General features: G+C 43.9%; 1 protein-coding gene across 3 annotated transcripts in view; it reads right to left on the bottom strand.

The window, feature by feature from the left end:
* Positions 1-25,493, bottom strand: part of LOC143815971 (protein argonaute-3) — a 106,289-nt gene that overhangs the window by 64,909 nt on the left and 15,887 nt on the right. Inside the window, exon 2 of one of the 3 annotated variants that reach the window (XM_077295820.1) lies at positions 7,730-7,873. The exons of the other annotated variants lie outside the window; for them this stretch is intronic. The gene's annotated coding sequence lies outside the window, so the exon portion shown is untranslated. The remainder of the gene's footprint in view (positions 1-7,729; positions 7,874-25,493) is intronic. 3 annotated transcript variants of the gene reach the window in all.

Here is a 25,493-nt window from a genome sequence, read left to right as displayed (position 1 = left end):
CTCTCCACGGCATCTCTTGACTCTGTCACGTCTGTCACATGTGCTCAGTGTGAACCTGCTTTCATCTGTGAAGAGCACAAACCTTCTTGCCACAGCTCACATTGATGTGCCATCCTGGATGAGCTGCACTACCTGAGCCAATTGTGTGGGTTCTAGAGTCTGTTTCATGCTACCATGAGTGTGAAAGCACAGCCAACATTCAAAAGTGACCAAAACATCAGCCAGAAAGCATTGGTACTGAGATGTGGTCTGTGGTCCCCACCTGCAGAACCACTCCTTTATTGAGTGTGTCTTGATAATAACCAATAATTTCCATCTGCTGTCTATTCCATTTGCACAACAGCATGTGAAATTGATTGCCAGTGTTGCTTCCTAAGCGGACAGTTTGATTTCACAGAAGTTTGAATTACTTGGAGTTATATTCTGTTTAAGCGTTCCCTTTATTTTTTTGAGCAGTGTATATTGTGAGTTGTGCAAACCCATTAGTAGCAACGCAAACAGAGTATCATGTAAGTTTGGCCACCCCTGGTCAAAATTACTGTTATTGTGAACAGTTAAGCAAGTTGAAGATGAAAAAGTTAAAGATGACACATGTACTTTGTATTTTAGGCAACATATATATATGTATATATTGATTATGTAAGATAGCTGCGGTGATGTGAGCTCAGAAGCATGCTCCAGCACATATAGTGGTGAGAGAGTTATTTGGGCAATTCCAGGGCCAGGTTTTACGAGCAGTCATAAGAGAATCTCCATTTCATCTTTAACTGTAAGTTTTATAAAAAAAATTTTTTTGAGAAATGTATATTTGTGTGTGTTTTCACATGGCCGAATCATGTACATGTGCTGCTGTGCTCTTTTCTATCTATCTATCTATCTATATATATCTAGGTAGACACAGGAAGTTCTGGTAGTAATTCACCTGCTCGTATATTATAGACAGCATGAAACCTTAGCAGGGTTCAGGAAAAAACCTGTAGAGACGGACATGTGGCGCGTCTTTCCAGACTGCAGCATGTTAATTTATCTTGCGGAGACGCGAGTCTCCATAAGGTAAATGTCAACCATACAATGTATTGGAAGTGGTGATTCTGCGTGGTTCAATGAACACATACGGAATCACCTGCATTCAAAAGGCGGCAGTGCTTTGGATGCAGCGGACATGTGCTGCGTCCAAAGGGCTGCCTAATACTGACCGTGGGCACATACCCTTACAGTCGCGTGCCGACGAGATGCTCTTCCTCATTCTCGGTGTTCACTGGAAAACTACAGCTCCTGCTTCATTGAGAGAAGCACAAAAAAAAGCTAGTTGTCACTTATGAAAATCGCATATGAGTGGAGTTGCCATGTGATAACTGCTGGAACTAACAAGCAGAGCTGAATCCTGACAGTGAGTATATTACCCACTGTTAGCATTGGTATGCTAAAGGGATTAGTTTTAATCCTTAAGGTGGCTTGTCCAGGTGTATGATGGAAGTCTGCAGTCACTCTTCTGAACTCTCACAGTACGCGCTTTACACATTTAGGATTCTCCAGCGCCAGTGGCACAACTGAACAAAAACGTGACCGCAAGTATGCGATTTGAATACTTCTGGCAACATTCGAACTGGACATGTCCAACCTCCCTCAATTCGCTTATATTAAGAGAGGCCATGCAAATCTAGTCGGCACATGAATGGAGGTATGTAAATTGCATATTTGCAGTTTCGTGACCTCCTGCTCTCACTGCTGGCACCAGAGATCCTTACAGCATGCAGTGCGGATGCTATGGGAAGTCAGAAGACTGCAGTCACAAAGTGACTGCACACTTTCATCACAAACTTAGACAACTCCTTTAATGATCCTAACATAAATAAAAACACAGTAACCCTTAACTTGTCAGAAGGCACAACACTTTATTAGCATAGCCATGTATCACAATCTTCAAAATGATGAAATGTTACATGTGTACAGGATCAGAACCAATAATCGCACAATAATACATCACCAGAAGTACAGAAAAATACATCACTAGAACCCACATCAGTACAAAAACATCACCAGAACCACCAAAAGTATAAAAATAAATCATTAGAACCCACAGAACTATAGAAGCACAGCATCACAACCCTCATCAGAACAGAAATACATCTCTAGAACCAGTATCAGTACCGGAATACATCACTACCAGCACATGAATACATCACCTGAACCACCATCAGAACATGAATACATCCACAAAGACCACCATCAGTACTTATACATCAACTGTAAGGTCAGGTCAGAGCCATATACATTTGTATCGTGTGAGCCTACAACTCCCAGCAGGCCAACAATGTTAACAATGGCAAGAAGATACTGGGAGTTTTCAGTATCAGTCATGATCAGACTATACAGGAATCGCAGTACTGATGAGAATTAGTATCACAGTTTTATCCTTCACTGTAGCCTAGGTGCGCTGTGAATGACCACTCAGCCGCCCTATCGGATCTGGAGTGTGATGGACTGTTGGTATTATGAGTGACAGTCCAGTCATCCAATCTGATGCTGGGGCATGCAGGGCTGTAGCATTTTGATTAACAGCCCAGCTGCTCAATCTGGCCTAGCCTGCTGGAATTTTTTCCAGGTGCCTCACGTCCATAACTCCTTCACGACCTCCGCCATACTAGTACTGCGGAGGTCGGATCCCCTGCTTTGATGTGGGCTCCGGCGGTAAGCCCGCATCAAAGCCGGGACATGTCAGCTGTTTTGAACAGCTGACATGTGCCCGCAAGAGCGGCGGGTGAAATCGCGATTCATCCGCCGCTACTAACTAGTTAAATGCCGCTGTCAAATGTCACATGATCGGGGGTCAGCGATGCGTCGGCATGACAACCTGATGTCTCCTTGAGACCTCTATGGTTGTTGATGCCGGATTGCTATGAGCACCACCCTGTGGTCGGCGCTCATAGCAATGCAGTAAATCTACTACATAGGGGCGATCTGACGATCGCTCCTATATAGCAGAGCCAATCGAGTTGTGCCAGCTTCTAGCCTCCCATGAAAGCTATTGAAGCATGGCAAAAGTTAAAAAAAAAGTTTTCAAAATAATGAAAATTAAAAAAAAAAAAAAAAAAAAAAAAAAAAAGTTTAAGTCACCCCCCTTTCGCCCCATTCAAAATAAAACAATAAAAAAAAAATTAAAAATCAATCCTACACATATTTGGTATCGCCAAGTTCAGAATCGCCCAATCAATAAAAAAAAAAGGATTAACCTGATCACTAAACCGCGTGTCGATAAAAAAATTCGAAATGCCAGAATTACGTTTTTTTTGGTCGCCATGACATATCATTAAAATGTAATAGCGGGCGATCAAAAGAATGTATCTGCACCAAAATGGTATATTTAACCCCTTTCTGTCATTGGACGTACCATTCTGTCCATGTGGGGTGGGCGGAATAGTACGTCCAGCGCGATCGGCCGCGCTCACGGGGGGAGCGCGGCCAATCGCGGCCGGGTGTCAGCTGCCTATCGCAGCTGACATCCGGCGCTATGTGCCAGGAGCGGTCACGGACCGCCCCTGGCACATTAACCCCCGGCACACCGCGATCAAACATGATCGCGGTGTGCCGGTGGTATAGGGAAGCATCGCGCAGGGAGGGGGCTCCCTGCGGGCTTCCCTGAGACCCCCGGAGCAACGCGATGTGATCGCGTTGCTCCGAGGGTCTCCTACCTCCTTCCTCGCTGCAGGTCCCGGATCCAAGATGGCCGCGGCATCCGGGTCCTGCAGGGAGGGAGGTGGCTTACCGAGTGCCTGCTCAGAGCAAGCGCTTGGTAAGCCTGCAGTGCTCTAAGTCAGATCGGTGATCTGACAGAGTGCTGTGCAAACTGTCAGATCACCGATCTGTGATGTCAACCCCCTGGGACAAAGTAAAAAAAGTTTTAAAAAAAATTTCCACATGTGTAAAAAAAAAATAAAAAAAAAAATTCCTAAATAAAGAAAAAAAAAAAATTATTCCCATAAATACATTTCATCTAAATAAAAAAAACAAACAATAAAAGTACACATATTTAGTATCGCCGCGTCCGTAACGACCCAACCTATAAAACTGTCCCACTAGTTAACCCCTTCAGTAAACACTGTAAGGAAAAAAAAAAAAAAACGAAGCAAAAAACAACGCTTTATTATCATACCGCCGAATAAAAAGTGGAATAAAACGCGATCAAAAAGACAGATATAAATTACCATGGTACCGCTGAAAGCGTCATTTTGTCCCGCAAAAAAAGAGCCACCATACAGCATCATCAGCAAAAAAATAAAAAAGTTATAGTCCTCAGAATAAAGCGATGCCAAAATATTTTTTCTATAAAATAGTTTTTATCGTATAAAAGCGCCAAAACATAAAAAAATGATATGAATGAGATATCGCTGTAATCGTACTGACCCGAAGAATAAAACTGCTTTATCAATTTTACCAAACGCAGAACGGTATAAACGCCTCCCCCAAAAGAAATTCATGAATACCTGGTTTTTGGTCATTCTGCCTCACAAAAATCGGAATAAAAAGCGATCAAAAAATGTCACGTGCCCGAAAATGTTACCAATAAAAACGTCAACTCGTCCCGCAAAAAACAAGACCTCACATGACTCCGTGGTCTCAAATATGGAAAAATTATAGCTCTCAAAATGTGGTAACGCAAAAAATATTTTTTGCAATAAAAAGCGTCTTTCAGTGTGTGACGGCTGCCAATCATAAAAATCTGCTAAAAAACCCGCTCTAAAAGTAAATCAAACCCCCCGTCATCACCCCCTTAGTTAGGGAAAAATTTAAAAATTTAAAAAACGTATTTATTTCCATTTTCCCATTAGGGCTAGGGTTAGGGTTAGGATTAGGGTTAGGGTTGGGGGTAGGGCTAGGGTTAGGGCTAGGGTTGGGGCTAGGGTTAAGGCTAAAGTTAGGGTTTGGATTACATTTACGGTTGGGAATAGGGTTGGGATTAGGGTTAGGGGTGTGTCTGGGTTAGAGGTGTGGTTAGGGTTACCGTTGGGATTAGGGTTAGGGGTGTGTTTGCATTAGGGTTTCAGTTATAATTGGGGGGTTTCCACTGTTTAGGCACATCAGGGGCTCTCCAAACGCGACATGGCGTCCGATCTCAATTCCAGCCAATTCTGCGTTGAAAAAGTAAAACAGTGCTCCTTCCCTTCCGAGCTCTCCCGTGTGCCCACACAGGGGTTTACCCCAACATATGGGGTATCAGCGTACTCAGGACAAATGGGACAACAACTTTTGGGGTCCAAGTTCTCCTGTTACCCTTGGGAAAATACAAAACTGGGGGCTAAAAAATAATTTTTGTGGGAAAAAAAAGGATTTTTTATTTTCACGGCTCTGCGTTATAAACTGTAGTGAAACACTTGGGGGCTCAAGGTTCTCACAACACATCTAGATAAGTTCCTTGGGGGGTCTAGTTTCCAATATGGGGTCACTTGTGGGGGGTTTCTACTGTTTAGGTACATTAGGGGCTCTGCAAACGCAATGTGACGCCTGCAGACCAATCCATCTAAGTCTGCATTCCAAATGATGCTCCTTCCCTTCCGAGCTCTGCCATGTGCTCAAACGGTGGTTCCCCCCCACATATCAGGTATCAGCGTACTCAGGACAAATTGGACAACAATATTTAGGGTCCAATTTCTCCTGTTACCCTTGGAAAAATACAAAACTGGGGGCTAAAAAATAATTTTTGTTGGAAAAAATTTTTGTTTTATTTTTACGGCTCTGCATTATAAACTTCTGTGAAGCCCTTGGTGGGTTAAAGTGCTCACCACACATCTAGATAAGTTCCTTAGGGGGTCTACTTTCCAAAATGGTGTCACTTGTGGGGGGTTTCAATGTTTAGGCACATCAGTGGCTCTCCAAACGCAACATGGCGTCCCATCTCAATTCCTGTCAATTTTGCATTGAGAAGTCAAACAGCGCTCCTTCCCTTCCGAGCTCTGCCATGCGCCCAAACAGTGGTTTACCCCCACATATGGGGTATCGGCGTACTCAGGACAAATTGTACAACAACGTTTGGGGTCCATTTTCTCCTGTTACCCTTGGTAAAATAAAACAAATTGGAGCTGAAGTAAATTTTTTGTGAAAAAAAGTTAAATGTTCATTTTTATTTAAACATTCCAAAAATTCCTGTGAAACACCTGAAGGGTTAATAAACTTCTTGAATGTGGTTTTGAGCACCTTGAGGGGTGCAGTTTTTAGAATGGTGTCATACTTGGGTATTTTCTATCATATAGACCCCTCAAAATGGCTTCAAATGAGATGTGGTCCCTAAAAAAAAAATGGTGTTGTAAAAATGAGAAATTGCTGGTCAAATTTTAACCCTTATAACTCCCTAGCAAAAAAAAATGTTGGTTCCAAAATGGTGCTGATGTAAAGTAGACATGTGGGAAATGTTACTTATTAAGTATTTTGTGTGACATATCTCTGTGATTTAATTGCATAAAAATTCAAAGTTGGAAAATTGCGAAATTTTCAAAATTTTCGCCAAATTTCCGTTTTTTTTCACAAATAAACGCAGGTAATATCAAAGAAATTTTACCACTATCATGAAGTACAATATGTCACGAGAAAACAGTGTCAGAATCACTGGGATCCGTTGAAGCGTTCCAGAGTTATAACCTCATAAAAGGACTTGGTCAGAATTGTAAAAATTGGCCCGGTCCATAACATGCAAACCACCCTTGGGGGTAAAGGGGTTAAAAACGTCAGCTCGGCACACAAAAAATAAGCCCTCACCTGACTCCAGATCACGAAAAATGGAGACGCTACGGGTATCGGAAAATTGCACAATTTTTTTTTTTTTTTTAAAGCAAAGTTTGAATTTTTTTTAACCACTTAGGTAAAAAAGAACCTAGACATGTTTGGTGTCTATGAACTCGTAATGACCTGGAGAATCACAATGGCAGGTTAGTTTTAGCATTTAGTGAACCTAGCAAAAAAGCCAAAGCAAAAAAAAAGTGCGGGATTGCACTTTTTTTTTGCAATTTCATCGCACTTGGAATTTTTATCCCGGTTTCTACTACACGACATGCTAAAACCAATGATGTCGTTCAAAGGTACAACTTGTCCCACAAAAAACAAGCTCTCACATGGCCATATTGAAGGAAAAATAAAAAGTTATGGCTCTGGGAAGGAGGGGAGCGAAAATGCAAAACCGAAAAAGGGCAAGGTCTTGAAGGGGTTAATTACCGTATTTTTTGGATTATAAGACGCACTTTCCTCCACCCAAATTTGGGGGGGGAAATGGGGGTGCATCTTATAATGCAGATATACCTTACAGATGCCGTTGCTGTTGGCCGCAGGCTGGGATGAGGGGGTGTCCGGTGTTGCTGCGGGGGGGCTCTGCCGACATTTTGTGAAAGGCCAGAGCCCCGGCTGTTGCATGGTTTCCTGTGCGATGTACTCCAGGAAAATGGCCGCATTGCTCTGTGTCCGATTCCCTTATCTCGTTGCTGGACCTAGCATTTTTCGGGACTATTTGTGTGTGTTATACCTTCTGCTTTGGACACTCTCTAGCCTCAGGTACCTGACCCCGGTCTTGACCTCTGACTATCCGTTTGTCTTATCCTCTTTTCTTGATGTATCCTCCTGGAATTTGACCCCGGACTATTTCTTGACCACACATTTGTCTTGCCCCTGAGTACTACGAGCCCTCCTGACTACCCTGTCTCACTCCTTGTCCGTACGTCAGCGTAAAACATTTACATCCAGGTACCTTGTAGATCAAGTCATCTCTGATTGGAGTGGTTGTCTTTCCGATTGTCATCTTGTCCAGTTGCCAGGATGACTTTTCACAGCCACAGTTGGTCTCTGCACACTTCCATCTTCTCTGGTCTTCTGTACATTCTGACACGATGCCCTTAAAAAGAGCAAATGCCAAAGAAAAAAAAAAGAAAAAACAAACTAAAATGAGCATATACCCTACAGCAAGTAAATCAGTAAATAGTAATAGTACATGAAAATAACATAGGGTACTTACTTAACGCTATTTTTTTTACCCATCACAACTGTCCTGATGGGTACACTTTATTGTGAGGAGATGGTTATGCTTTTTTTTTTTTTATTTTTTTTATTAAATCTAAACAGCGTTAACCAAGTACCCTATATTATTTACAAATACTATTACTATTTACTTGCTGTAAGGTATATGATCATTTGGGATTTTTTTTGTTTCTTTTCTTGGGATTTGTCTGTGAAATGTCAACAGTGTGAATGTGCTTTTACAATTTGTATGTATACTAGCTTATAGTCTGGCTAACTTATTTGTTTTTACCTTAAAAATTGCAGTGAGATTATAATGATTTTGAATATAAATATCTGCCCTTCGCTGAGCCCCTGAACAAATAATTACCCATCACTATATTTCCTGCACAAAATATGACCCAAACACTGTCCCTCTTATGGTACATGACCTCTCCTTTAAATACTGGGTCCCCTCTTCACACTGTGCTCCCCCTTATACTGCTTACTCTCTGTACGGTGCCCCCATCACACTCCCTCTTCTTGGCATACTGTCCCCTATGCTACCCCCTCACTATATTATATAGTACCCCATCCACACTACTCAGTCTCTTGTCTGTTCCACTTCACACTTTTATTACCCCACACTGTCTCTTCACACATTTCCCCTCTCTCATACGATCTCCTCTCACATCCTTCCCTACTAACAATACTGTCTACTCCCATATTTACCCCCTCGCTATTCATATTTTCTCTTCACACATTACCCCTGCATTACATACTATGTCTGCCCGATCACATCCCTCTCGCTCGCCATACTACGTCTGCATACATTTCCCCCCTCTAGTTAACTCATTCATGCTCCCCTCAGTCCTCATACTGTGTCTGCCCATCCCCTCTCACGCTCTATAATGCCTGCACCCATCCCCCTCCCCCGCTTCCCAAATGGTGTCCTCAAATTTCTCCCTCACCCCTCACTCCTTACTGCGTCCACATCCATCCCACCTTTGCTGCCCATACTGTTTCCACACCCATCCCCACTTCATACATGCCCCTTCGCTCCCATACTGTGTCCGCACCCATTCCACCCTCACTCCCTACACTGTGTTTACTTACATTTCCACACTCGCTTCCTATAGTGTCTGCATACATTCCCTTCCTTGGTCCTCATACTGTTGCCTCATACATGCCTCCCCTTGCTCCCCATACTGTGTCATCACCCATCCCCGTCCTCACTCCCCAAACTGTCCTCAATTTTCTCTCCCCCTCACGCCCCATAGATTGTCTGCACCTATCCCACCCTCACTCCCCTTACTGTGTTGAAATACATTCCCCCCACTCCTCATACTTTTCCCTTATACATGTCCCCCTCTTTTTTTGTGTCTGCACCCATCTCCTTTCTCGCTCTCCAGTTTTCTCAATTTTCTCCCCCTCCCAATAATATGCATGTACCCATCCCCCGCCCCATAACTGTGTCCTCAAATCTCTCCACCCATGCATCCCCATCACCCACTAAAATAAATCTTCCGTATCTTCAGCTCCACTCGTGCACTTTCCATCAATGTTGAGTGCACGTCTATAGCACCAGCGAGTGATGTCAGCAGCATGATCAGATGACCTGATCACGCAGCTGACATCGCCCTAACCTGGAAGTGCCAGCGCCTAGGGCTTCAACTGTATTCGCGTCTGTAAAATGAGAGTAGAACTGGGAGCTGGCGCACTGGACCTAAACTGAGCCAGCTGTCAGCTTGACAGCCGGCTCAGAGAACTGCTGTGGAGAAAAGGTCATAATGGTGGGGTGACGGCACATGTGCCCAACAGAGTGGGTTCTGAGTGCCACCTCTGTCACGCTTGCCACAGGATCACCACCATTAAGCTAGGTAATGACAGTTCTGTACTACTGGAATCCTAGATAAGGTGGGATTGTTGTAGTCATTTAAACGCTTTTGGATGTCAGTCCAGTATTGAATGCTGATCAACTATATTCAACTCATTTGGCACTTATTTACTGCTCTGTTTTATATGTGCCAATGAGCAATTGTGTGGACAAAGAATAGTAATATAATTATTTCCTCATATTATCAGCAACACATCGCCTGCTTATACAGGATGATGTGCTGCCGATAATGATTTTTGGTGATTCACAGAATGTTTATACTGACTAATAATCAGGAACTAGTTTTCCTATGATATCAGTGTGAGTAAAATGGCCAAAACACAACACTCGAGCTCAAGGACCCAATACATGCAGCTTATGGTCGTCTGCCATCTTGGTGCATTAGCACCAGGTCTAGCAAACAGCTATGAAGAGCAGGTGTCCCAGATGGTGACTTATTTGAGGAGCCCTGCATAGAAGAGCAAATCTCAATGTGCACATGCTGGCCTTGGGAAGTTGGAGATAAATTAAGTGTAATAATCTGGAGATAGTATGATAGTAACAGTCTGCATAGGGGCTTTAAACTGGATGCAACAGTGTGGGCATTGTGTTTGATGCAAGAATAGCAAATTAGTGAGGAGGTCGAGTACTTGGACATAATGTATTATATTTCAATTAATTCATGTCTGTTATCCCCTGGTTCCTTGGGCCCTGAATCCCCTTTCTGATTATGGTAGTAGTGCATATATGTGACCACCTTTAAATTCACTTTTGTGGGACTGATGGACACAAGTGAAAGAAATGGTGGTCATACAAGCACACTATTGGTCTATTCAGAAGGGAAAGTCAAGAAGCCCCCCTTCCTTCTCGTGATCTCACATTTTTAATTTATCCTTTTGATGGGTAATAAATGCTATATGTGGGACAAAAAAAAAGTATGAGACATTTCTGTAAAGATTGCTAAGAAGTACAGACAGAAGTCACTTCTCCAGCAGAGCCAGTCATGATAGTGAATACTGATCAGGATGACAATAGTGTTACCGCTACAAGTATTAGCTCACTGGAACGGAAAACTGTGCAAAATCAGCTTACTCAACTTCACTTTTCTGATAGCAGCCATTGTGAGCCCAAATCGTGTAATCTTGAAAGACAACTTTTTTTTATTATTATTATTTTTTTTCAAACTTAAGTTATTTCCACAATCGCATTGTTTTTCACAAAGCAACGTAAAGGCTTTCTTATTGTTAAAGGGGTTGCCTACTAGTGGACATCATCAGCTTGAACAATTCAGAAGCAAAGTACAATAAAAGCTGGGTATATTCTGCAGAGGCGGCATTACAGCGATGTGATAGTGTTGTCTTGTGCCGGCTGCAGCACATTAATATTCCACCAGAGCGCACCTCCGTTCTGATGAAATAGAAAAAGGCTACAGCTGACGAGCAGACGCTCATTGGCTCCAAGCCAGCACGTGACAATTTCACATAAAAAAAAAAAGGGGTCAACACCCTTGTAGTGTTAGTAATATGCAGTTGCTTATATAAGCGGTCGCCATTTTCAAACAAATACATACATAATAAGTGCAAAAATACCACTATTGTTATATTCTGTACACATATAAAACATAGGGTATATAGTTCACTTTTTTGTAATAATAATAAAAAAAATGGTCCTCAACTCTAGTGACTCCCCTCTCCATGTGCCTACCAAGGCCTCAAATCGACAGGCTCAATGACAGCGTGTGTGAAACCTGCCTGAGGAAGGTACAGATACACAGCCTGGAGGGAGGCAGTGGGAAGCGTGTACCTAGAGGTGTACAAATATACATAGGCTGTGAACCTAGATCGACCGCTCATAGGGAATAGATTAAGATGAAGGCTGCAATTTCACTCCAAAATCGGATTCCATACGGAGCCACAGTACAGCATCTCGTTTTAAGAATCCATTACAATTCTGTAGCATAGGAAACGGTGCATAATCCTGTAAATAGCTGCTGAGTAAAAAAGACATTACATATGAGCTCCACATATACAGCACATGGATGGCAAGTGAGAAAGAAATTGAATAAAAATCAACCCACTTTTCTGAATGAAAACTGGACCGATTTTTAATACACTCATGTGACCTTAGCCTTAAAGAAGCACTCCTCCCATTTATGTTTTTATCCTCTTACTATATTGCAGTCATCATATTATATAGCACTGTGTACTTACAGTTGATCATTGTACCTTTCTACTGATTGGCTCCCATTAACCCCTTCATGACCGAGCCAACTTTGACCTTAATGACCAAAAAAAAAAGGGGCTCCGTGCTGCACCCACAGGTCATGTATTTATCTCTATAAGCTTCCTCTTTGGACTATCTGCTAATCTGCACATTGCATCATTACTTATTCTCTAACTAGGGCATTGAATCCATATTGAGCACTTGAGCAATAACTTGGTGACAATAACTAGTCGATACCGATTCATTTTCACACTGCAGCAGTGTTTGTTCCCTAGCTATGGTATTAAACCCAAACTGATCACTTTGGTATATATTTGCTTGGGACAATAATAAGCTGTAAGCCATAATCATCAACATTAACAGAAATAAACACTTGAAATCGATCACTCTGTTTGTAATGACTCTATATAATATATGAGTTTCACTTTTTGTATTGAACAACTGAAAGAAATTAACTTTTTGACGATATTCTAATTTTGTGAGATGCACCTGTACATTCCTTGAGGGGGTCTAGTTTCCAAGGGGGGGGTCACTTGTGGGGGATTTCCACTGTTTAGGCACATCAGAGGCTCTCCAAATGGAACATGGCGTCCGCTAAAGATTCCAGGAAATTTTACATTCAAAAAGTCACATGACTCCGTCCCTTCTGAGCCCTGCCGTGCGCCTAAATAGTAGTTTTCTCCCACTCCCACATATGGGGTATCAGCATACTCAGGAGAAATTGCACAACAAATTGTATGGTGCAGTTTCTCCTGTTACCCTTATGAAAATGCAACATTTGCAACATTTGGGGCTAAAAACATTTTTGGGGAAAATGGGATTTTTTATTTTATTTTCATGGCTCAACATTATAAACTTCTGTGAAGCACCTGAGGGTTCAATGTGCTCATCACACATCTAGAACAGTTCCCTGAGGGGTCTAGTTTCCAAACTGGTGTCACTTTTGGGGGATTTTCAGTGTTTAGGCACATCTCCACAGCAATATGGCATCCGCCAATTGTTCGAGCATATTTTACATTCATAAAATCAAATGGCGCTCCTTCCTTTTTGAGCTCTGCCGTGTGCCCAAACAGTGGATTTCTCCCTCATATGGGGTATCGGCTTGCTCATGAGAAATTGCACAACAAATGTTGGGGTCAATTTTTTCCAGTTACCCTTGTCAACGTTAAAAAATTTGGATCTGAAGTATTTTCCGGCGTATAAGACGACTGGGCGTATAAGACGACCCCCCAACTTTACCAGTTAAAAAATAAAATCTTCTTAAAAGTCGGGGGTCTTCTTATACACCCTATGTCGTCTTATAGGGCCGGTGAATATGTGCCTTTTGGGGGGGGGGGAGTGATCCTGATGAGGACGAGGGGGCGTCTCACAGGAAAGTGAGTATCCCCCATTACCTTATCATAGCGCTGCAGCGTGGGGTCTCTGTGCTGGGAGCGGCGGCTGCTGTGCTGTGCTGTGCTGTGGCGGCTCCTCTTCTGCAGTGTGGGGCCTCTGGTGCTGTGGGGCGGTGGCGGCGGCGTATCTTCATACAGTCGGGGCTCCTCCGGCATCTCAAAGACTGGAAGCCCCGCCGGCAACTCCATGGGTACAATGCGGTCAGGTGGCCTCCGGGAAAATGGCCGCTGCTCAGATTCAGATCTCGTCCCGAGATCTCGGGAGACGAGATCTGAATCTGAGCAGTGGCCATTTTCCCGGAGGCAGCTCAATAGGTGCGATGCGGTGGCCCGGCCGCTGGGGGCTGCGCATGCTCAGATTCAGATCTCAACGAGATCTGAATCTAAGCAGCGGCCATTTTCCCGGAGGCCAGCGCATTGTACCGATGGAGTTGCCGGCGGGGCTTCCAGGCTGAGATGCCGGAGGAGCCCCGACTGCATGAAGATACGCCGCCGCCGCCACCGCCCCACAGCACCAGAGGCCCCACACTGCAGAAGAGGAGCCGCCACAGCACAGCACAGCAGCCGCCGCCGCTCCCAGCACAGAGACCCCACGCTGCAGCGCTATGATAAGGTAATGGGGGATACTCACTTTTCTGTGAGACGCCCCCTCGTCGTCATCAGGATCACTCCCCCCCCCACCCACCATATACACCCGGCGTACAAGGCGATTCCCGGCGTACAAGACGACCCCCGACTTTTAAGAAGATTTTCAGGGGTTAAAAAGTCGTCTTGTACGCCGGAAAATACGGTAATTTTTTTTCTGAAAAAAGTTAAATGTTCATATTTTTTTTCCACATTCCAAAAATTCCTGTGAAGCACCTGAAGGGTTAATACATTTCTTGAATGTGGTTTTGGTCAGCTTGAGGGGTGTAGCTTTTAGAATGGTGTCACTTTTGTGTATTTTCTATCATATAGGCCCCTCAAAGTCACTTCAAATGTGACGTGGTCCCTAAAAAATGGTTTTGTAAATTTTGTTGGAAAAAGGAGAAATCGATAGTCAACTTTTAACCCTTATAATTTTTTGTTTCAAAAATTGTGCTGATGTAAAGTAGACATGTGGGAAATGTTATTTATTAACTATTTTGTGTGACATGTCTCTGATTTAAGGGCATAAGAATCTTGCATAACACGCTAAGGAAAGCCCAAAATAAAAATCGAGACATTATAAGTTACATTTGCATGGGCTTCCCCTTTCAAGGGGTCAAGTAAAATTTTGTTAAAGCAAATCAGACACCCCTGGGTTAGCGCTAACGGGTATGGTATCCATGAATAATTGATAAACTGTAATGCCACATACTGGAAATGACAACTCATCATCATAGAACAGAATAGTAGTCATTAAATACCGTCACTTGCAGTAAATGTGGTTTCTTATGGGGGCTTTAATTGACTGTCACATACAATGCTGCAGCAGGAGGTTTCCCGGTAGTACTGTGACTCACCTGGTTTAGCTCACTCTCCTAGACCCCACTCCACATGATATTTCAGCATCAATAGAGCTGCTCTATCCGTGTGGGTAATTATACGTCATGCATGTATCCTATTCTTTGTCACATGGAATTCTGCACTATTAGATAGCGTATTGGAGGACTTGGTATGGAGTATGTCACTGTGGTTTCTATTAGCTCCTGCATTCTTTTTAGACAATATAGAGTGATTTATAGAGTAGAATACAAAGATTTAGCTTTTACATATTACAATAGAGTAATGACTATGAATGTATAGGTAGGGTGCTGACACGCAGTCACCTCACATGCACTCCCTCTCCATAGTTAGGGCAGGCACAATGCCAAACACGCTATTCCAGATCAGGGATACACACAATGGCACTGTGGCCAGCTACATTCTGTCACCAGGTCAAAAGGAGCCAATATTACCTCTTTTATTCTCACGGTTCCCTTGAGTATTTTTTTTATATATATTGAGGCATGGCACACAGAAATAATGCAAAGCAGTCTAAAGACACCCCCTCAGAAAAACCTATGAGCCAAGTTTTTAATATTCATTAATAAAAACCACTTTTATCTATAAAGTACTATCGTCGGGATCAGTTCTTATTATTGTTTGGTCACCATATAGTGAAAGTGCACCCTATTGGGAAGTATGGCTATCACAACAGTAGCAGAGCAGGAGAAAAGCCGACATACTGTAAGCTTCCCTAGGCTGGCTGATTGACCCAAAGGCGAAAGCTACATGTTCCCATGGACCAATTTCATATTTCCTCTAATCGGTCAATTTATTACAGGTCCTTCAAGTAATTCATTATTTTGCAAATACCTAAAAATGGGTCCCTCCATTAATGCAAAGTCTCTCTCTGTAGCTACAAGAATAGGGCTTTTATCATGTAGATCATATGTGCAAGTGAATCATGATCATCATTTTTTGTCACTGAAAAGACTAGGCCACCAAAAATGCTCAACCCCCACGTAATTACCAATTCCTGCTTTGTGATACAGCTACCAGCCATTCTGTTTTCGAATATATCTTCCTTTTTGACAATGGCCTATGGGACTCTAATCCATTTACGGTGCAGACGGTTAAATATAAAACACACTGAGGTCCAGATATTAGAAGAATTTGGAATGCTCAGTGTTGTGCCATTTACCCATCTGAAGAGTCAACAGGTGACGACTGGCCACTTCAAAAAGCACTCAACACCAGGATCTTAAGCTGCAGAACAGAGCACATGGCTTGAAGGGGCTTCTGAGTTCGGGAGCTATGCCAGCTGCCTTCAAGCATAGTGGCCAATCTGGAATCCATAATAGCCATCCATAAAGGGCACGGGTAGGGGTTGTGAAGAGGTAGGGTACACCCCTCCATTGTATCTGAGGAAATGGCAGGCGCAGCACTAAAACTGCATTTCAGAATCAGCCAGTGGGGGGCTTCTCCCTGCACCACCACCGATCAGCTCATTGAGGGCGCAGCAGCACACCCAAGTGGGATAGCGCCACACAACGTGTAGTGGCTCTAAATAGTACCACAGGCTCTCTCCCATTCACTTGTATATATTTTTAGGTCATCAGACAAACCTTAAACAATTTCCTTCTGTAAGAACACACTTGTGATTCATTTAGGATCAACTGTCTTATGTGATCAGCAAAAAGATTTTAGCTGCCCCTTCCAACTTTCATACCAATGGTGGAAAATGAAAAAAAGGACTGATCCAACCAATCACTGGCTGTGAAAGAGATACTCTATTCGGGGTTGCGATCACCAATATGATCCAATGTCTACATTTTAATCACACCTACTTTACATGTATATTAGGGCGCTCTCTGCTGTGAATTGGATTCTCTCAGGTCCAGTGCCAGTAATCACACGTGGCCAGTAGCCCAGTTCCACTGACTGGAATATCTTGTACATGGCAGTGGAGAAATGCCTGTATATTTGTAGGTCAATCAGTAAGAATCGGTGCCCTGATTGCACTTATTTGGGGCTAAAAATCAGTTTTCCAATTGTGCTTAACTACAAATTTTGCCCAGTTTTAGATTCCCTCAATGAAGCTAGCACTGACAGGAAAATTTGCAACTCATTTGTCTGATTTATGACCACAGATTACATGAAAGTTGAATGCGCGGGGAAACAAAGGGCCTAAAACGATGCAAAATGTGTAATTAAAACCAAATGCATGATGATTTTTAGCCTAAAATACACAAATTTAAGTAAAAAACAAAAAAGTACCGTACCCAAAAGTTGGCCAACTCTTGCAGCTGTGACGTATGCCAATGCTCTGGGGAAGGATTGGCTGTGCATTGATCACGTCTGCCCAGTGTAAGATTGCTCTCACTGAGTGTATTGGGGGACACTCGCTTGGCACGGGATTAACGTAGTCAGGCACGATTTTTGCTTAAACACAGTCTATACGGTTTATTAAAGGGTCAAAAACCGGGTTGTGCACAGTTCACAATATACATTTCATCAAACACAATAGGCACCAACTGGTGATATTAACTTGCAGCTTTATCTTAGACACTTCATTTACGGCTTTATCTCACGGACACTAAACATGCTGGACCTCTCACTTCGCCCAGTTACCATGGGTATCTGTACGCCGTACACTTCACCAATGTTCCAAGTCACATACAGTGCATATGACACTGGGTCGCGGTCTCTAAACACGCTGAACCTCACTCTGTTCAGTTGCCGTGGGAGACCACACAGTTTATAGAACATCACAAGCACCAACAGTCTGTACAGTACCTGACGGGAGCTCCTGCTCTACCTGCTGACTCCTTGTCAGTCCACTCTCCTGGGAAAGCTGCCTCACAGGGATCACCAACTTGCCTGGGCGGCATATCTTAGTCAGTCCAGACCCACCGAAGGACGGTAGCTTCCCCAACATAGACCATCCAGAATCAGAGTCTTACTGTGCGCTATTCAGGGATCCGGTCCTACTCCCAGAACCTCCCAACACACCAGCATGAGCTCTTCAGTATTTCCTACTCCCAGGACTTCAACACATGAACCGCACATGTGACCTGTCCAGGTGCTATTCAGGACCTCGTCCAACACCCCAGGCATATGACCTGTCCAGGTGCTATTCAGGACGTCAGTCCAATACCCCAGGCATATGACCTGTCCAGGTGCTATTCAGGACCTCGTCCAACACCCCAGGCATGTGACCTGTCCAGGTACTATTCAGGACCTCGTCCAACACCCCAGGCATATGACCTGTCCAGGTACTATTCAGGACCTCGTCTAACACCCCAGGCATATAACCTGTCCAGGTGCTATTCAGGATGTCAGTCCAATACCCCAGGCATATGACCTGTCCAGGTGCTATTCAGGACGTCAGACCAACACCCCAGGCCACTAGCAAGTCCAAAGCCCCACCATGTGCTATTCAGGAAGCCTCCTGCCAGGTCTTCCAACACAGGTTGTTCAGTGTGCTATTCAGGAATCCTCCTCCCAGGAAATCAACACACTGGCATGTGCTCTTCAGGATTCCTACTCCCAGGAAATCCAACACATACTTCCAGGACCTTCACCACTCCGGTCCAAACACTGGAACCACAGAGGAGCATGTGACCCACACCCTGGTCACATTATATACCCTTAAAGGGAACCTGTCACCACGTTTTTGGAAGATGGGATAAAAATAGCGTTAAATAGAGGCAGAGGTGGGCGTTACATTAGTGTGTGTGTTATGCGTTTATTACCCACCTAAGTTGCCGAAATAACTTTGCAAAGTCTCCGTTTTCGCCTGTCAATCAGGCTGGTCAGGTCACATGGGCGTGGTGTCTTCACCCAGATTTGGCGTAGTTTTCCGTTGGTGGCGTAGTGGTGTGCGCATGCCCAAAGTCCGGAATCCTCTTCCAGGGGATTTAAAATAGCGCGGTGTTCGTTATTGCATTGGTGATCGGTGGGCGCGGCCATCTTCCTTTGGCCGCGCGTGCGCAGAAGCGGCGCTCTGCTGGCCGCGGCTTCAGGAAAATGGCCGCGGGATGCCGCGCGTGCGCAGATGGAGATCGCGGCGGCCATTTTCCTGAAGCCGCGGCCAGCAGAGCGCCGCTTCTGCGCACGCGCGGCCAAAGGAAGATGGCCGCGCCCACCGATCACCAATGCAATAACGAACACCGCGCTATTTTAAATCCCCTGGAAGAGGATTCCGGACTTTGGGCATGCGCACACCACTACGCCACCAACGGAAAACTACGCCAAATCTGGGGGAAGACAACGCCCATGCGACCTGACCAGCCTGATTGACAGGCGAAAACGGAGACTTTGCAAAGTTATTTCGGCAACTTAGGTGGGTAATAAACGCATAACACACACACTAATGTAACGCCCACCTCTGCCCCTATTTAACGCTATTTTTATCCCATCTTCCAAAAACGTGGTGACAGGTTCCCTTTAACCACTTCCCTGGGTGGGAGTGTGGATGTGTGGCTAGTTTGTCCCGCCCATCTCACACAACTAGCCTACTAAGTCTCCCTTACAACTACACCATAGATATACACACTCTTGAGGGACTACAGGTCCCAGAACAACAACATTGCATCAGGCTTACCACGCAGACTCCCTCTGCAACACATATCGGCCACTCACAATTCTGGCAATCACTGTTTCACCACCATTATAACAACAAATACGCCTCCATGCATATCCCAAGGAGCACACACAGCGCCCCCTAGCTGCCACAAGGGTCACTGCACCACACCAGGCATAACAGTACAGAGACCAGCAGGGGACGCAGGCAGCAGTGGAAAGACTGTGGGATCAGTAAGGTTAGGATTCATCGTTTTTCATTTAATTGTTTTTAAATCAGTGGCTGGATGGCTCCTTCAACTTTCTTTGGTTTGCTTGAGCAAATTTTTTTTTCTTTTACAAACCTGCAGTTTATCGAATACGATACTTCAAATCACTTTTTGTTTTGTTAAGAAAACAGATAATATATGTATTGTATATATCTATATCATACTTATAGACTGAAGTAGACTTGTAGATAAAGATCTTACAAATATCATTTGTGAGGCAAACCTTCTCTGGTGGAAAGTCTGGAAACACATATCTCCCATTCATTATTTCAGTGAACAGCTACATGGTACTGTCCCTTCAGAGTAAGGAATTCCCTGAGGTGGGCCCCTCATTTTCACATAGTACCTATTTAAAGATCCAGTGTTAGGACACATAGCTGAAAAATGAGCTCATCTGCGGGGGTCTAAATGCATTTTAGGCAGACTGGAATTTCCTCTGAATAGACCTTGGTGTACTGTATATTATTCATTGTATAGGGTTTTTTCCACCCACCCCTGTGGAAGTGTGCTGAACGTTCTCACTTACTGACTGTAAACACTCACATAAACGCTACAGTGCAACTCATGTAACACTGCCAAAAGTAAAAGAGAAAAAATAAATAAATTGCATAGCTATATAGAACTTTAAAGGCAGTCTGTTACCCCTAAAATTGGATTTAAACTAGATATACGGTCTCCAGGGGACTCAGGCCCCTATAAAACTTATTCATACACAAATGAAGGCTCCTTGGTGTACCCCTGGCATGGCCGAGAGCTCAGCACAACGTTCTGCCCTCTCCATCTGCATGCCACACAGCTCACTTCTGCTTAATTGACTTGCCCAGAGCCAACACTGCCTGAATTGAATCCCTGCCCATGCATGTCTGAACTGACTTACATGCACACAGGGTGCCAGTGAGGGGCAAATGCCAATCGCTCGGCACGGTGTTGGGCTGTAAGCACAACACCCACTTGTGGACGTCAGGCACTCATACCACCCTACTGGAGTCTGTTTCTGACAGTTTGAGCAGACACATGGATGTTTGTGGCCTGCTGGAGGTCATTTTGCGGGGCTCTGGCAAAGCTCCTCCTGTTCCTCCTTGTACAAAGGAGGTAGCAGTTCTGATGGGTTGTGCTGATTGGGTGCTGGGATCACATGTCACAACAACTGCACGAGAGCCCCGGGACCGCCAACAACCCTGGAAAGCCGTCGGCTCGGGAGAAGAGTATAGGCTTTTTTATTTTAACTCCTTCAAGACCGGAGCTTTTTTCGGTTTTGCGTTTTCATTTTTCGCTCCCCTTCTTTCCAGAGCTATAACTTTTTATTTTTCAGTCAATATGGCCATGTGAGGGCTTATTTTTTTGTGGGACGAGTTGTACTTTTGAACAACATCATTGGCTTTAGCATGTCGTTTACTCGAAAACGGGAAAAAAATTTCAAGTGCGGCGAAATTGCAAAAAAGTGCAATCCCACAGTTTTTTTGCTTGGCTTTTTTGCTAGGCTCACTAAACGCTAAAACTGACCTGCCATTATGATTCTCCAGGTCATTACGAGTTCATAGACACCTGTCACGATAATGTAAAAATGTCATATTGTGAGTTTAGTTTCAGAAGGTTACATGGCTTTCCAGACACGCTATGGGGCCCTTCCAACCCCCCTCTTCTCTCTCTGCCTGCTGCTTGTGTGTGTGAATCCTAAACCCCTCATTTCCCCCTCCCAGAAGAACTTTTATTGCTTTTAGCTGCAGCAGACATCTCCCTAAGGGTATGTGTCCACGTTCAGGATTGCATCAGGATTTGGTCAGGATTTTTCATCAGTATTTGTAAGCCAAAACCAGGTGTGGAACAATTAGAGGAAAAGTATAATAGAAACATATGCTCCACTTTTGCATTTATCACCCACTCCTGGTTTTGGCTTACAAATACTGATGAAAAATCCTGACCAAATCCTGATGCAATCCTGAACGTGGACACATACCCTAAGGGTATGTCTCCACGTTCAGGATTGCATCAGGATTTGGTCAGGATTTTCCATCAGTATTTGTAAGCCAAAACCAGGAGTGGAACAATCAGAGGAAAAGTATAATAGAAGCATATGCACCACTTCTGCATTTATCACCTACTCCTGGTTTTGGCTTACAAATACTGATGGAAAATCCTGACCAAATCCTGAACGTGGAGACATACCCTTAGGGTATGTGTCCACGATCAGGATTGCATCAGGATTTGGTCAGGATTTTATGCAGGTAAAATCCTGACCAAATCTGCACCTGAGGTTACTGGCAGGTCACCAGCGTTGTTCTTGCGTTGTTTCTGCATTGTAAGGACATGCTGCGTTCTGAAAAGACGCGCCGCATGTCCGTTTCCTCGGGTCTGCCGCATGCGTCTTTTAATGCATAGTGGAGACGGGATTTCATGAAATCCCCCCACTATGCTGTAACATCTGGACTCTGCGCGTTTGTTGCTGCGGCTCTACGCAGCGTCAAACACGCAGCGTTTCCTGAACGTGGAAACATACCCTAAAACTACTCATTCCCTTCTTCCAAACAATACCAGCCCTAACTGGTATAGCCACTTCCAAACTGCAGGCATTTCTTTGTTCTATTAACGTGTTATATATGGGCACCGATCCAGGCTAGAAATATAAGAATTATATATTCCGGATGTCCATCGATAGATCTATCATTCGCTGAAATTGCTAGTAGCTAAACGCAACGAGTGCAAAGCGTGGATGTCTCCTTAAGCGGTTCATGCAAGTACGCCGTGCTTACACTTAAAAGAATCGCCCTAACGTGGTGCACCTCGGGAACCTGGTATATTTCGTATACGAGATTCATACCGCAAGCTAGGTAGAAAAAATAGATTTCATATTCTAAGTAAAGGGGAGGTGTCAGCCTCTAAGTGATGTCACCACAGGGGGAGTGCCTGGGTTTTTGGCTAAGAATAATTTAGTGAGACAGCATTCTTGCAGTGTCTTTGTGTCCGGGGTCTAGCTGCTATATAGATGTGACATGCATCTAGATGTGTGCATCCTAAAAAAGCCCACAGGCCAGCCATAATATGAAATGATCTGAACGCTATGTAAGTGTTTTTCCAATTTTAATCCTTCTTTTATTTGTAATTGTATTGTACACATGATTTTGTCTTCTTTATAATATCTTTTTATACCTTGTAAACACTGCCTACCTTTTTTGGAGTAAAATATAAAATTACTAGCTTGTCTCTCCATGCTCTAAACGAACTGTCGCGTCCTCCAAGGTGAATTACACTACTGATTTGGGTTGGCTTCGGACCCGTTAATCCTAGGAAATCGGAGCTGGTGGCAGCATACTTTGTTTTGTGCGCTTGGGAGGCTTTGTAGCGACGGTGGCATTGATAATTATTGTTCCCGCCTGAGTGGGAGTAGTTATATCGCCCTCGCTGCGGCACGCCCAATAGCCAGCACATAGCAGGCAGCCTTTCTGGTTACTAATTACCCTAGGTGCAGTACCCCAACTGACCTGAGGGTAAGGGGGCGCCAGAGAGCTGGACCACAGGGTGGCGCTCATAGCAATCTGGCATCAACAACCATAGAGGTCTTATGGAGACCTCTGGTTGTCATGCCGACACACCGCTGACCCCCGATCACTTGACGGTGCGCGTATTTCTGGCCCGATGGCAGGAATCGCTTGTTAAATGCCGCTGTCAGAGTTTGACAGCAGCATTTAACTAGTTAATAGGCGCGGGCAGATCGCGATTCCGCCCGCGCCTATTGCGGGCACATGTCAGCTGTTAAAAACAGATGACATGTCGTGGTTTTGAGGTGGGCTCACCGCCGGAGCCCACCTCAAAGCGGGGCTTCTGACGTCGGATGTACTATCCCGTCCGACGTCAGAAAGGGGTTAAGATGGCCAAACATCTATATCAAGAATGGGTAGTAGTGGACAACCCCTTTAATATGCTTAAACTACATTATATGCATATGGTGTATACAAAGGATTAGGGCAAAAATTGCTGAAAAATTCTTTGAATTAAAGAAAAAAAACCAAAAACAAATACTGACCTAATCGCTTACAGTTTTTAGCCTGATTTATAGTCCGCAATGGAGAAATTTGAGAAACAATGTTATTTTACATTTCTACTTCTCTAAGAAAATTCATGCAAAAATATGGTCAGAATATGTGAACTTTCCGAATATGGCATTGCCTGTGTTGCTATGAAAACTGCCCAAAATCCTTTGGCGCAAGTTTAAGATTTCCTTCAATGGGAGTCTATCACCAGCACTGAATTGCTGGAGAGGCACAATGCCACGTCAGAGATAGATTACACTATTTATACATTTCCTGCTGCTTGCATAGCGCCAACATATTCTGTAGTGCTATACCTGTAAACTGCATTAGCTAACAGTACACAACCTTTTCCCATTAATCAATAAATGAGTATTGATGACATGTACGCAAGCGGTGTTTCCGTAGGGTTCTCCAGCACTCTCCTCCCTCCCCACACACTACACTTCCTATCCCTGTGACAGGCACACTGAACTTTCCCTGATCCTGGCCTCAAATGCCTTCTGCAAAGAGAAGCGAGTTAGTGAACCAGAATGAACCGCATGCACTGAAGCCAATGCATACAGGATCTATAGAACCATGGGGTCCACACTGCGATGACTGGGGCTCAGTCTCTGGAAAGTCATATACAGCTTTAAGGCACCTTTTCCCGTCATCCACAAAAAAAAAAAATCATATTTGTACTTTTGTTGCAGATTTCTGCACGCACGTACACATGGAAGTGATTCTCGTCATCAGATATAACGTTTACAGCACACATATAGTGGCTTGTGAAAGTATTCACCGCCAGCAAGGCTGTAGCACCATTAGATGAGCTGTAAACTACTAAGACAACCCATTCTTCATTTAAATGTTTGGCACCAATAAAATGAAAAAAAAAAAACAAACAAAAAAAAACACCAGCATGGAAGGCGAGTATAAGCATTTTTATTTTGTCGAACCAAGCGTGGGGTATGAGAAGGGGTTGTCCAAGTAGTGGACAAATTCTTTAAAGCAAGAGGCACCTCTAACTAAACACCATGAAGTCCAAGGATATCTCCAAACAAGTTAGGGACAAAGTTGTTGAGAAATATACGGTAAGTCAAGGTTGAATTTAAAAAAATTTCCCAATCTCTGATGATCACCTGGAGCACCATCAAATCCATTATCATCAAATGGAAAGAACATGGTCCCACAACAAACTTGTCAAGAGAGGGCTGCCCACCAGAACTATCAGCATGGCAAGGAGAGCATTAATCAAAGATGCAACACAAGTTGGTAAGTGGTAACCCTGAAGGTGCTGCAGAGTTCCCAAGCAGAAACTGGATTATCTGTCCATACGACCACAATGTGCTGTACAATCTATAGAGATTAGTAGGCAGAAAATAACTTTTGCTTCCACACAAATTATAAGGCTCGTTTTGAATTTGCTAAATGACATGTGGAAGACTCCTCAAATGTATGGCGGGAGGTGTTGTGGTCAGATGAGACCAAAATTTAACTTTCTACCCACCAAGGAAAATGCTACGTCTGGCACAAAACCAACACCGCTCATCACCCAAAGCACACCATCCTCACAGTGAAACATGGTGGTGGCGGCATCATGCTGTGGGGATGTTTTTTGGCAGCAGGGACAGGAAAAATGATACAAGTTGAGGGGAAGATGGATGGTGCAAAACACGGGAATATTCATGAGCAAAACCCTTTTTCAGTTTGTCAGTGA

Source organism: Ranitomeya variabilis, chromosome 3 (assembly GCF_051348905.1).
Source record: "Ranitomeya variabilis isolate aRanVar5 chromosome 3, aRanVar5.hap1, whole genome shotgun sequence".
NCBI classification, from domain to species: domain Eukaryota; kingdom Metazoa; phylum Chordata; class Amphibia; order Anura; family Dendrobatidae; genus Ranitomeya; species Ranitomeya variabilis.
The sequence above is the reverse complement of the archived record's forward strand: the minus strand, read 5'-3'. Positions and strand labels throughout refer to the sequence as shown.